We start from the raw sequence: 12,316 nt of genomic DNA on the forward strand, positions 1-12,316 counted from the left end.
CTGGATTAAAATTTGGTCAAATCCACATCGATGGCACGAAATAAAAATAGAATATGGTCACACCCTAGGTATTTTGCGTGCGCAGCTAGTTTAATTTAACAATCTCAAACCTGGCCCGTGTGGAATCACAAACTAGTAGACACGACTTGCACTCGTTCAGGCCATGAGCTGAAGACCTTTATAAACAAAGTGAAACAAGCCGCAGCAAGGACACGTGCATGCTCTTTCGCATTACACTCTAAATGGCTATTTGAAATTGCTAATATTTCCCCCTCCTTCCTCTCCAAGGACAAGCGGTCATCAGAAATGTGATCTTTAGCATTGCCTCTATTGATTCAAACGCATGGCAGGGCCGTGTTTACTCAACAGTCTCATTGTTTGCCGTGCGAGTGGAACCAGCCTGGCAGCAGCGAGCACCGGGGGCAGGGAAAGAAGGCAGCCTTGGCTCAAGTGTTCCTCGAAAAAAACGAAGCTTGGAACTGGCGAGTGTAACAGTGGGACGGCAGGGCACATGCACAACACGCTCGTCTGAACTCTCGAGCTCTAGTCTAGGGCTTACAACATGGAGTACCTTTAGCAGGAACACAAACGAGCAATTTGATAAATTTTTTACGTTCCCCTATTCAACGTTGCAATGAGCAGTTACAGGGTGATCAAAGAGGGGGAAAAAACGCACCCACCGCTCACTCGCTTGGAATGCTGGGAGAGGAGGCACACAAAACCTTAGGGAGAATTTACACAGGACTTTTAGTCAGTCACTTTTCGAAGACCATATCAGAAAACAAAATGCCTACCAAAAAAAAAAAAAAACACAAATAAAGCAAATTTAAATGAAAGTATAAAAATCAGCAATGTATTTTTATACTCAGCCACGCTGTACCAATAAGACAATAGGATTACACTTGCAATAAGGAACAAAAGCAGTATCTGCCTTTCCAATCCAATCAACATGGCGTAGTAGAGTTGAACTACACTCAGTAAGTACCCTTAGTGCACAAACCTTGACAGGAATGATCGCCTGCACAACCATTCCCACGCCCCTACACAACCACCTGGATCTGCCGGGTTCTATTGGTAGCACCCGAAAAACGTAAATCACTTGTCAGAATTGGAGCCCACATAGTATTTCACTACAAACAGCTCGAATTCAGAAACAGAGTGGCCAAAATGGAGTCTTCCATGGTGCACATGCATTGCAAAGTGCTGAAGATACTTCATATTTAACATCTCTTTTCCACAGACAACGTGACAAATTCCAGGTCTCCACTGTACATCATGCTGAAAACACTTCAAATGGGAAGGAACAGTTTTGAATAAAACATAGCTCTTAACGTTTGTCCAATTCAATGAGGGAACAGTTCGCTTAATCAAGGTATGTGTCGTGCCCTGAATTGAAAACAGGACCAAAAGTGCTACAAGTACTAGAACATAACAAAAAAAAAAAAAAAAAAAAAAAAAAAAAAAGAAGAACTCCTCCATACTACTCGCAAGAAATCATTAACATAGCTCCAATAAAGGATGGAGGCTCCAGAATAGGAACATTTAGGAGGGATAGCCGAGCATAGCATTCTACACAGCCTTTGTTGAAAGAATATTAGATTTTAATTACCTACATAACCAATAAGGACGCTAAAAGTAATGGTTCCAGCCTGAATTTTATGTGCAATGTCCTAATGAACAGAAGGTCAATCTCAAAACGTTTTCAAACTTTGGTTCGTACTTTTAGTAGAAGAGGAACTCTGTGACCCGGTCACGGATTCTGGATAGGATAAGCTTCAACCATTCGCTAACTCTGAACATTAGTTTTACTTTTTTGGCAGAAGAGGCAGCAGACTCAGTGTGGTGCCACAGGCCAGAAAATCCCAATGCATAAAAGGGACTCTTTACATACTTCAGCCATGGCAGGATGGTAGTACTCCGAGGTAAGCCAAGGATTTGTTTCAGCCCAGTTCTAAAGTGATCCAGCTCTGAGGTAGCCCAGAGTCTAAGCCACAACAAGATTTATCTAAGCCAGACAAGAGCTGTAATTGATTGGATATGCAGCCCACTCTAAAGAAGAAGAACAGGGGAGAACTCTGGGGGAGTTTTAAGCACAGCCCTCACAACTTGTTTTTTGGTCACCCCTAAAGCCTCTGTGTTGGAATGGCCCCAGAATCATAAGTGGCCCCAGCTTTGGCTCCATATTTTCAACAGGGGGACAATGGATGGAACATGGTGTTCCTTGCGAAGTTCATCATGACGGCTGCTGTGCGTTTCAGAAGAAGCACACACTTGGTCCACTGTCTGTCCAATATTTTACAGCTAGATAGGCGAATACCAGAGTAGTCAAAGGCTGCTACTCCTTCCAATTGTTCTCCCCCCAACCTCACCATCCCACGAAATCTACAGAGAGTGAATTGCCATGAATTTGGTTTTGTTGGCGATCAGGGTAATACATTTTTAGTGAAGAAAATAGTCTTTTGAACAGGGCTTCCAGACCCTTGGGGGTCATCAACACCAGAAGGGTGTCTGCAAAAAACAGTGCAGGGATCTTTATGCCACCCAGAGCTGGAGAATCATTATCACAGTCCATCAGGAATTATGTACAGTTATTTATGAATAGCAAGAAAAGAGTTGGGACTAAGACGCAACCCAGCCAGAACCCCTTTTCAACTGGTATGCGAGCCACTGTTTCTCCATTAGGGCCCCATCAAGTTTGGGGGTAGTTCCTAGTGTGGAGTCACTATAATTTCCAGATTAAATGCCCCTTAAAGGTCAATGAAGGCAACGTAAAGGCTGCCTTCGTTGACTTCTACATTTTTCCATCCAAGCATTAGGAATCTAAAGACTTCGTCCACAGTACACGTTTAAGGTGAAAACCCACTTGGAATTGGGACATGATGTTATTGTCTTCTATCCAAGAAATCAGTTGGACCAGTATCAGTTTACAAAATATTTTTGCGGTCGTATTGATCAAACGTATTGGCTGGGTCAGATTTCAGTCCTTTCTTGCGAACTGAGGCTATTTCTGCACCCCTACATGATTGGGGAAATTGGCACGCCAGCCAAGATAGCATTGAAAACTCTAAATATAGTGCCCAAATGTTTGACCCAGATTTGTACAGGTCCCCAGGAATCTTGTCCAGGACTGGGGCCGGGACAGTATTTTTCATCTCAGAGGTGGCTCCCGAGGTTTCCTCTTGGGTGAGGAACAGAGTGAAGTTACACGTAAGATAGTACGATTCAGAACTTGGATCTGCAGTCAGCTTCTCCCAATTAGTTGAAATGCGGCCAGAGTCGGTGACACTCACCACACCCACCACAGAGAGATTGAAATGGGTATTATCTTGAATTCTGGTTGCATGAAGAAGGTTTTACCCCCATGTCTGATTATATGTCAGACAGATACCTGGTTGTCGGTTGCAAATCAGTAGAATTCATAATTCATAACCCATGTCTTGAACTTGAAGGCTTGCTTAGTGCGTAATAAATGTGGCAATGTTAACTAACCCAGTCTGTCCAATCACAATTCAAGTAACAAAACTAAAAAGCCGCAATTGCATAAGCTTGGTGAAAAGAAAGATTTTCAATGCATGAAAAGTATCTAATTGAAATAAATAGATCTTAATATCGGAAGCAGTTTGGTTATGGCAGTCTAAAGACACATTGGTTTCTTGGGATACTGCGTTATGTCGAAAATATGAAGATGTGAGTGTGATGGGACGGGATCTCCTGGTCAATGCCACCATGGCATAACAGCTATGCAATTACTAAATTAAGGTACTTTTTTTGTAAAGGTATGAGATCTTTCAATTAACTTGGGAGTGAAATTAGTGGATCTTGTACTTAATTTATTGTGTGAAAAGTTTCTTGATCTCAGTGGACAAGCTATTGGCCTACTGAGTCAATGTTAGTGTGAACCCAGACACTGCCTAAGAGGGCCACATGGGAAGCCCAGATGTTATCCTCTTGTCAATATTTACACTGATGTGCAGAGTGAAGTTTTGGAATGGTGACTGCAGTGCACTGGCTCCATTACAAATCAAGGTTAGGGTGAATAAATCCATCCAAATGGATTACACATCTATTTCCACTATAAGACTCAGTTAACCACCGAGTGGCACCAGTGTATGATCTGACTGCTATAAGCATCTATGAAGTGGTAAACCTCTCACTGATCTAAACAATGTGTATGACACTACTCAAAATACAGCCTTCCAGGGCACACCCTTTTCAACCAATTAGTGCCACCCACTGCCACAGACAAAAACTATTTTAGGGAAAGAAAACTGAAGGTTTACATAAACCTTTGAGGTGGTCCAATACACTTCCCATTCATTCAAAAGTAATTGAACCTTGGAAAAGATGTTCTTACACAGCATTTCGAACTAACTACACAAAGATAATGTTAGTGGAACACTTACAAACAATAGGTGGTTCATATGAGTATTGGTATGAAAAAGGGTGATCAAGTGATCTCGGGAACAAAAAGTAGTCCAGATTGGCCAGATGGACTCTTACCTCATGTGTTACTTAAATGGACAGTGATTCACCAAAATGCCAGGGGTAGTGGAAATGGAAGTTTTATCACCCACCCTTTTTTCTGCCAACAACATTACAATGCGGATTCCACTGCACATCCCCTCTCCCCAGTAATCCATTAACAGACCCATACTTGTTATAAAATATCCAGTGAACAACATATCACCACCAAAACAAATGCAAACTGGGCTCTTGATGCCTAGTGGGAGAGTCTACGCTTACTCTAGCTCACTTTGTGCCTGAATTTGTGACCAAGAAAATTGGGGTAGGAATGTAGCGCCATGGTTGCCAATGGAAAAACCAGGGATAGACCTTGCCTAATCAATAGTTATAATTGTAAGATTTTAAATATTAATTTATAAGCTAAATATTGGATTTAATTTCAGGAAATTGTCACTGCGGGAATCCTCAAACTGCATAAATAGGGATTGCCTACTTTCTGAACATTTCAAATAGGGGATTTTGTACAGTCATCTCAACCATTCTGATGCAGACTGCAGTGATTGAAGCATTCATCTAAAATGCTACCTGGAAAGAATTAGAAGAGATTCACTGTATTTTACAAAGTAAAAGGAAAAGTGCCCACACCAGTTCAGAATTGGCATTTTTGGGATGGTTGACATCACTCAAAATATTTTTTTTAAAACCCTACATTTATCTTTTGGGTTCGGTCAATACTTGATACATCAGCAGGAATCCCTAACCAACTGATGTGGTAAAGTAAATATTCACACCTGATGGCATTTCACAATAGACACTGATGCCCCATTCAAGTTGCAGGTTTGTCAGCACTATTGCCCGTTATTTGTTCTACCAACTTCATGTGGCAACTTCAGTGGCGATCAAAAGCAAATCTGCTTCTGTGACGGGACTCAATGGTTCCAATCATGTGTCATGCAGTATCCTATGTTTTTTGAGAGGTTCAAAGGCATAGTCCATATGGTTGCTGGCCAATTTCTAAGTCCTTAAACATGCACTAGGCATTCTGCTTAAACTCTATTCTGCAATACTAATCCAGATTTAATTTCATGTAAATGTACTCAAATGATGTTCAAATCACAGTTTAGTCAATCAAGCAGATTTCTCTTTGACCAACAAACAGCCATAAACGCATGCAGGATATGTGCAAAATAGCAATAAAATACATACAATAAAACAGGTTTGAGAACTTAATAACCAACAACCTAAATAAAACAGGCTGGGATGAACAAAACCACAGTTTGCTCTATATCATTTATCTCAATACATTTTTAGCTGTAGTAGTCACTTGTCTGCCTTGTTGTCACATACTACAAATTCCTTTAAAACCATTTACCAATGTTAAACTCCAGATTCCATACATTTGATTGGGTCCTGAATGCAGTTCAAGCCTTATGTGGGATTCCTGGAAAGATTTAACTATCTTTATTCAGCTATATTTTTCAAAGTGACCATAGGTATTATTTGGAAAGAGAAAAAACAAAACCCCACACCAAACATACCTGCTTAAAATCAAGTTGAGTCACAAAATCCAATTCCCGTATTTACCTGCCTAACAGCCTCAAACTAATTGGCAATGCTTATAAAGTTCACTATCCATTCTGAAAGCCAAATATTCATACTGTGAAACTTCGTATGTTCCATGCACAAGAAGTCACTCTAGGCAATGAAAATCTCCAGTTCCTCTTAAAGTGCATTTGAAATTAACTGGATCATGTTACCATGGTGCTAAACAATTATATAGTTATGAAAGAGGACACAAAGATATTTCTTTCATCTAGCTTTAAATTTAAATCTCCAGAGGAAATCAAGATATTTGTCCCACCTGTCAAAATGACTTTACATTTTTAGGTTTTACAAGAAATGAATGGTGCAACAAACTGATGATTCCATGCGTGGCTTTTGATAAACATTCAGCAAACAATTAAAATGGGAAATAAGACAAAGGTTACTTAAGGCTTTGCTGAACTACAGAAGCTCTATGTAAAACACATTGTAAACGTTTGTACATTAATATCCAATCAATCACTTTTTTATAGATTCTTACACAGGAATCAAAAATGCTCCTGGCCATTCTGAACAAAAGCAGCTACATCTGGCAGGATGTGGCTTGAGGAAAGGGGTCTTGTGGCTGGTCACGTCAAATCAATTTAATTGCATGCACCGCGCTATGTTCAATATATAGAATCATGTACTAATTGCATATCTTGAATATTTTGGGGGCAGCCAACAAAAGCAACAATGCATTGAGGAAGTATGCTTAATGAGGACTACCGTGGTCGGCCTCTTTCTAGAGATGGCTTCACAGATTCGGAAAAACATACATGACGGTCACTTCAATAGTATTGCCTAGATTGCATCAAAGCTACGACAGTTTTAACTCACAGAGGAATAGCATGGGGTGGGAAAAACATTAATCATTTAACAGAATAGAAGCCTAAACAAACATGTTAAATCTCATTGGTTAGATATCCGATTCTAAGGAAATCCCCAGGTTCTTAGCCTCTCTAGAAGCTACCCTCGGCAAAATGGAATGATGTTACAATACATCAAAAAGCAGGAGTAACCGTTATAGCAGAATTTAGTTTCAAGAGATTCTTACCCATCAAATTTTGAAAAGCTAGAACACCAGTCTAAATTCCAAGCTTCTGTATTCATAAAATAATTCATTCTAATTTACCAAATGCACAGTGTATCATAAGATCTGACACAGGTTTTCAATTGACAAAGCAGAATTGCAGTTAAGCTAGAGACTGTTTGCCCAAAAGACAATTAAATTCCAGGAGCATTAGTATTTTTTTTAATTTTTTTATTTTTTTTAAGAGTAGAGTAACTATGATAGCAGTCTATAGGAAAGTACTGAGCTTCCATGAAGGTTCTTTTCAGATTCCACAGCCTGAATAGAGATTTTGGAAGAATTGTATTGAAGGTCAGTGTTGAATTTAAAATGACCATTGCCATGACACCACAAATGCAAGCTATCTCAGGAAGGCAGAAGGACAGATTCAGTACTCACCCAGGTTTAAAATGACTAATGAGAATGAAGACGGTGAGGTGATTCTATGCATTTCTGCAGCTAGGCAATTTCGGTCCTCTTCATGGCAGAGGGTGAATTAAATAAATGGTGGTAAATGTCAAGGTCTGCTCTTTGAGAAGGGGGTGGGGTGTAACTCTGCAAATTTCAGATTAAGGTGACCAGAGATGTAATTAAGAAGAAACTGACAAAGCTGAAAATGACAGGATCACTTATGGTTTACAAGATTTTGTTGAGCAGTGGGTCATCCAGATGCCTTTAAAAGACCTTCCATCTACAACATTATCAAATGGTGGGATTCTGAAAAAAGTGTCACCATGACAATATCCCACTTTAGCAAGAGTTATTGTGAAGGTTGCAGCCAGTCTCTCTTGACTGGCCTAGCCGCATTAATTAAATATTTTAAGATTTAAAAGTGTTAGAGGCAGAATTATTTTTCTTTTACCGCAGATGGCAAATAAAGAGGTTTCATTAAAATTACCCACAGGTAGATTTCTATCAATATAGAACTGCTATTTAGTTACTCTTATGGATTCATGGAAGCTTACATGCTGCAAAAACATGGCTACTAGATTAGAATACAAATTCCATTTATTTTTCAAAGCATTAATTTCAAACTACCTAGCAATGGGGGGGAACATGATTTGCCATCTCCTTTAGGATTAATATGGGTTGGCTGCCCAGGAAATTACATATGTAATATAGTACACATCAACTGAGTAAGCTCTGACAAGGCCAGAGATCCCTTAGGTGTCAAGCCAGTTTGCATTCAGAATCCAGCCAATTGTCTGGAACACCATCCTCCCCTAAAAAGACCCTCATGAGATTAAAGGGTTATAATACCAACCTAAATCTTTGAGGAGGAGCGAGAGGAGAGCAACCTGGAAGTATATATTAAAGGATGAAGGTAAATTTGCACACCACCATTCCTAGAAGTGAATTACATAACAGCCCAAGAGTGCCTGAAAAAGGACAGGACATACAGCAGTCTAGGGACTGCAATGTTAGTGTATGATTTAACCCACGTTAAAAACTCAAGGACGAGGATCCTTTAAGTGATTGGTAGCTTGACAATTAGATTAACTACTGTCTCAATGGCAGATAAAAGAACTAAGAGAGGGAAGTGCATTACAAAGAAAGCATGTAGAAGATATATTCAAATGAATCCGCATCATCTCGACAGACATCTTGAGTAAGCAGGAAAAGGGCAACTGTGAATGCATCTTTAAAAGGAAAGAGCATGGCCGGGACCTGGCCAGTTATAATTTTTAAGCAAACCTCTGAACAGAAAGAACCATAGCAAGCATCTGTGCAGTAGTATCATCCGACAGTTGGATCTGTTTTACATTAAGAGGATCATCGCTCGGGAATTAAATTATTTTATGCTTATGAACTCAGTGAAAGCTTAAAGACTGGAATTTAAATGGTTAGAAATATCAATCCAGATTAAGCGCTCTTTGCCGGTTCCTAAACAGTGCTAAATTAGTCTTTTCATTATTAATCAGTGTTAAACTCCACCAAGATATAGGCTGGGTCAATAGGATTTGAGCAATCAAGGGTGAAAGGGTTAAAATGTATAAGTGCCTGAGATTTTGGTGTACCATGGCATTAATAGAATACTAAAGACACTAGTGGACAAGGAGTTATACTCCTTTTGGACTAAGAGGAACAGTATGGCCGGAGGCAAAACTATCTCGCCAGTCGACTTCGGAAGGGGCCTGCTTTAGCTGTAGCACACCAATAGTATAAAAGTAGATTTCAAAGTGGTCAGTGCAAGTGTAATCCATGCCCAAAATACGAACAGCCAACCAGGATTAAAGCACAATCCACATTTCGGTAAAATAAATTAAACTAGTACTACAATAGAGAACCTAAGGCAAACAGAAATAAGCAACAACTATTATTGATTTGCCTAAAAACTGTATTTGAAATGCGCAATTTGTAATGTGCTGTACCTTGATAGCAACATTATACAAATTATATTCATCAACTATAAAATATATTAAAGTCCATTATGGACCTTCTTTATAACTGAGAATATCAAAAGAGTGGCAAAACAAATACGTTTTGGGGTGGCCAGTGGGCAGGGTAGCCAACACACCATTTAAGTTACTCCAAACGTGCTTGTGTTTTGGCTTTTGCAGAGGATAATAAAGAAAGTAAACGTCCTTGAACGTCACCATTTTGGAGCCCCCTAAATAGCTTGTTGCCTCCTGAACCACAGAGCGATCAAATCAAATATACTTTTTTTTTAAAAATTGTATTTGCTTCTATTCCTTTCTAAAGGCATTTCAAGTGAATGGTAATCTCCAGTTGATAAGCAGTTACAGTTCCCTGCATCCCTACACTTAAACAACTGCCAGTGATAGAGCCTTGACTTCCAACAAGCAACGCCAGGGAAGTAAACCCATATTTAGACTAGACGACCACTTCAAATCGAGCCTCAAAGTAATAGGACTATTTACAGAGAGGTTCTCCCCCTTCAGATGTGTGCTGGAGTAGTCACAACAGGTTTGCGGAGTAATGCTATAATCAAAGCTGTGTTAATAGATAAGCCACAACACGTACAAAAGGGTGGGGCCACATTTACCTGTAGGCAGAGCCTAAAATCATGAAGAAACATTGTGATGAAACAAGCAAAACCACCCTAAGACACTTAACACAGGACACTAAAGAAAAGAAAAAAAAAAAAGATAGCTTGCCAAATAAGGGAAAAGGTACTGCAGTAATCTGCTGACAATTAGTATGCAGGGTGCAGCAACCTCTCCCTCAAAAACAAAAAGATAGTGTTCTGCCTTTTAAGCACAGTTTTCTTTATAGAATTGTAGTATGCCTCCCAAAGGAGCAGACAATGACCGAAAACAAAGAATAGACTGAAATGACCAGCCCTCTTTAACCCCTGTACATACAAGGTGCTATATTTCAGAATGAGCACCAACTCTTCCGTTCAAAATGTCACACCAGCAAAATGTCTGATATTACCTTAAAGGACAGATAATCTCTATATTGGGGGTAGCATTTAACTCCGACCCAGACACTAACAATATTCCTATGTGTGCTTGCAATTTTCCAGTACACAGCAGTGTGGCTCTGAATAAACAATTTTCAAAAGCAACAGAGCTTGCGCTCTTAACACCTACACCTCAGTGAAAAATAAAGCCTGTATTAAAGCAAAGCACGGAATCTGTAAAATATTTATGAAAGTAGGTCACTAAACAGGTATAAACATATAGAAAAAGAAGAACATTTAATTGTTCCACACTCCCTAGTAAGTAACTCTGGGTTCATCATGGCCCATGTTATAGCGCTCTCAACGTAAATACAAAAATATTCTTCTGAGACTGCATTGCGGCTAAAACAGAGATCTTTTATAAGATGTGTTATCATGCATGATGTCAATCCTTATTCTTTGATATTTTTAGACCATGTTTTTGAGAACTTTTGCCTGCGATAATCAGTGCAGCATCCTTGGTTTCACTCCATTAACTACCCCATCCAGTGTTATACAATAAAAAATGCTAAACTAGGAACACAACCCTGAGGAATACGCAGCGACACTCGAACACACACCGGTATCGGGCTTTCTTTCAAAGTAGTGGGTCACACCCGACTCGAAGCTGCACATGAGCAGTTTGAAGCCCCCGGAAGATTGGATATATATTCACGACCCGTATACATCTGTTATAGAAGTGCCGATTGGAGTTTACACGCAATCCATTGACAAGGGACTATCATCACATACAGGGGTCGGCAGCTTTTTCTTTTTTTTTAAAAACCTTTATTGAAAGACACGTATAAGCACAAGCGCTGGCCTACAACCACAGGGGCCGGCCGCAAAGTCAGGAGAATCAAAATAACAGAGCAATGTATACGATAGGGTAAATACAGGATGGATGCAAATAAAGTCGTTACATCGCCAGCGCCAGGATAAAGGAGGTTTCATTTTACATTATATAAAGGAGGCAGCAAACCATATCAACCAGCGCGTCATGCAACATATACAGAAAAGAAGGGGGGGGGCGGGAGGGAAATAGCCCCCCACGCAAGCAGACGACCACAGTAGGGCAAAGCCCAAAGACCTCACACGCCCATACCAGGTGCAGAATAGAGGAAGAATACCAGCAAACAAATAAAGTGGACGCCACACGTACATCCCACCCGCCCCGAAAAAGGAGAAAGTGCAGACGCTAGCGAAACAGAGGAGTAAACACCAAGGGACATAGCCCACCCCCTGGAAAAGGCAAAAAAGGGGACCATAGAATAAAACAAACTAAAATAACAAACACCCCCCCCACCCTACATCACTGTAATGGCTACGGCCTACCCCACTAAACAGCGTGCCTGTCGCCCAGAGTCACCCGAAATATAGAAAAAGAGAAAGGGAATTATAACAAAGAAAGAGAGGGGAATAAGAAAAGGAAGGAGAGGAAAAGGTAGAAAGAGAGAGGAGAGGAGCCAGCGACCGAGACATAAAACACTACCCCCCCGCAACAATAATTCACTAATCGAGGTCGAAAAGGAGAGTCAAGAAAAGCCTACACCAGGATGTAAACAGGAACCATCCAGAATAACGAGGCCCGGAGATGCCATGTAAAAAGGGTCCCACAGACATCCGGGCACGATCACCCCTGTCCACTTTTATGAAGAGTCGAGCTTCCCAACCCCACCACAGCCAAAAAACAGCAGAACACAGTGGGTCCATACCAGTCAGGAAAAGCCGGTGGGATCTCCGCAAAACAACGTCCCGGCAAACTAGAAGCAACCAGGAGAACTCGGCAACAG

General features: G+C 40.4%; 1 protein-coding gene across 3 annotated transcripts in view; it reads right to left on the reverse strand.

The window, feature by feature from the left end:
* Positions 1-12,316, reverse strand: part of ESRP2 (epithelial splicing regulatory protein 2) — a 139,922-nt gene that overhangs the window by 106,419 nt on the left and 21,187 nt on the right. The gene's annotated exons all lie outside the window — the stretch shown is intronic.

Source organism: Lissotriton helveticus, chromosome 12, assembly GCF_964261635.1.
Source record: "Lissotriton helveticus chromosome 12, aLisHel1.1, whole genome shotgun sequence".
Lineage (NCBI taxonomy): Eukaryota > Metazoa > Chordata > Amphibia > Caudata > Salamandridae > Lissotriton > Lissotriton helveticus.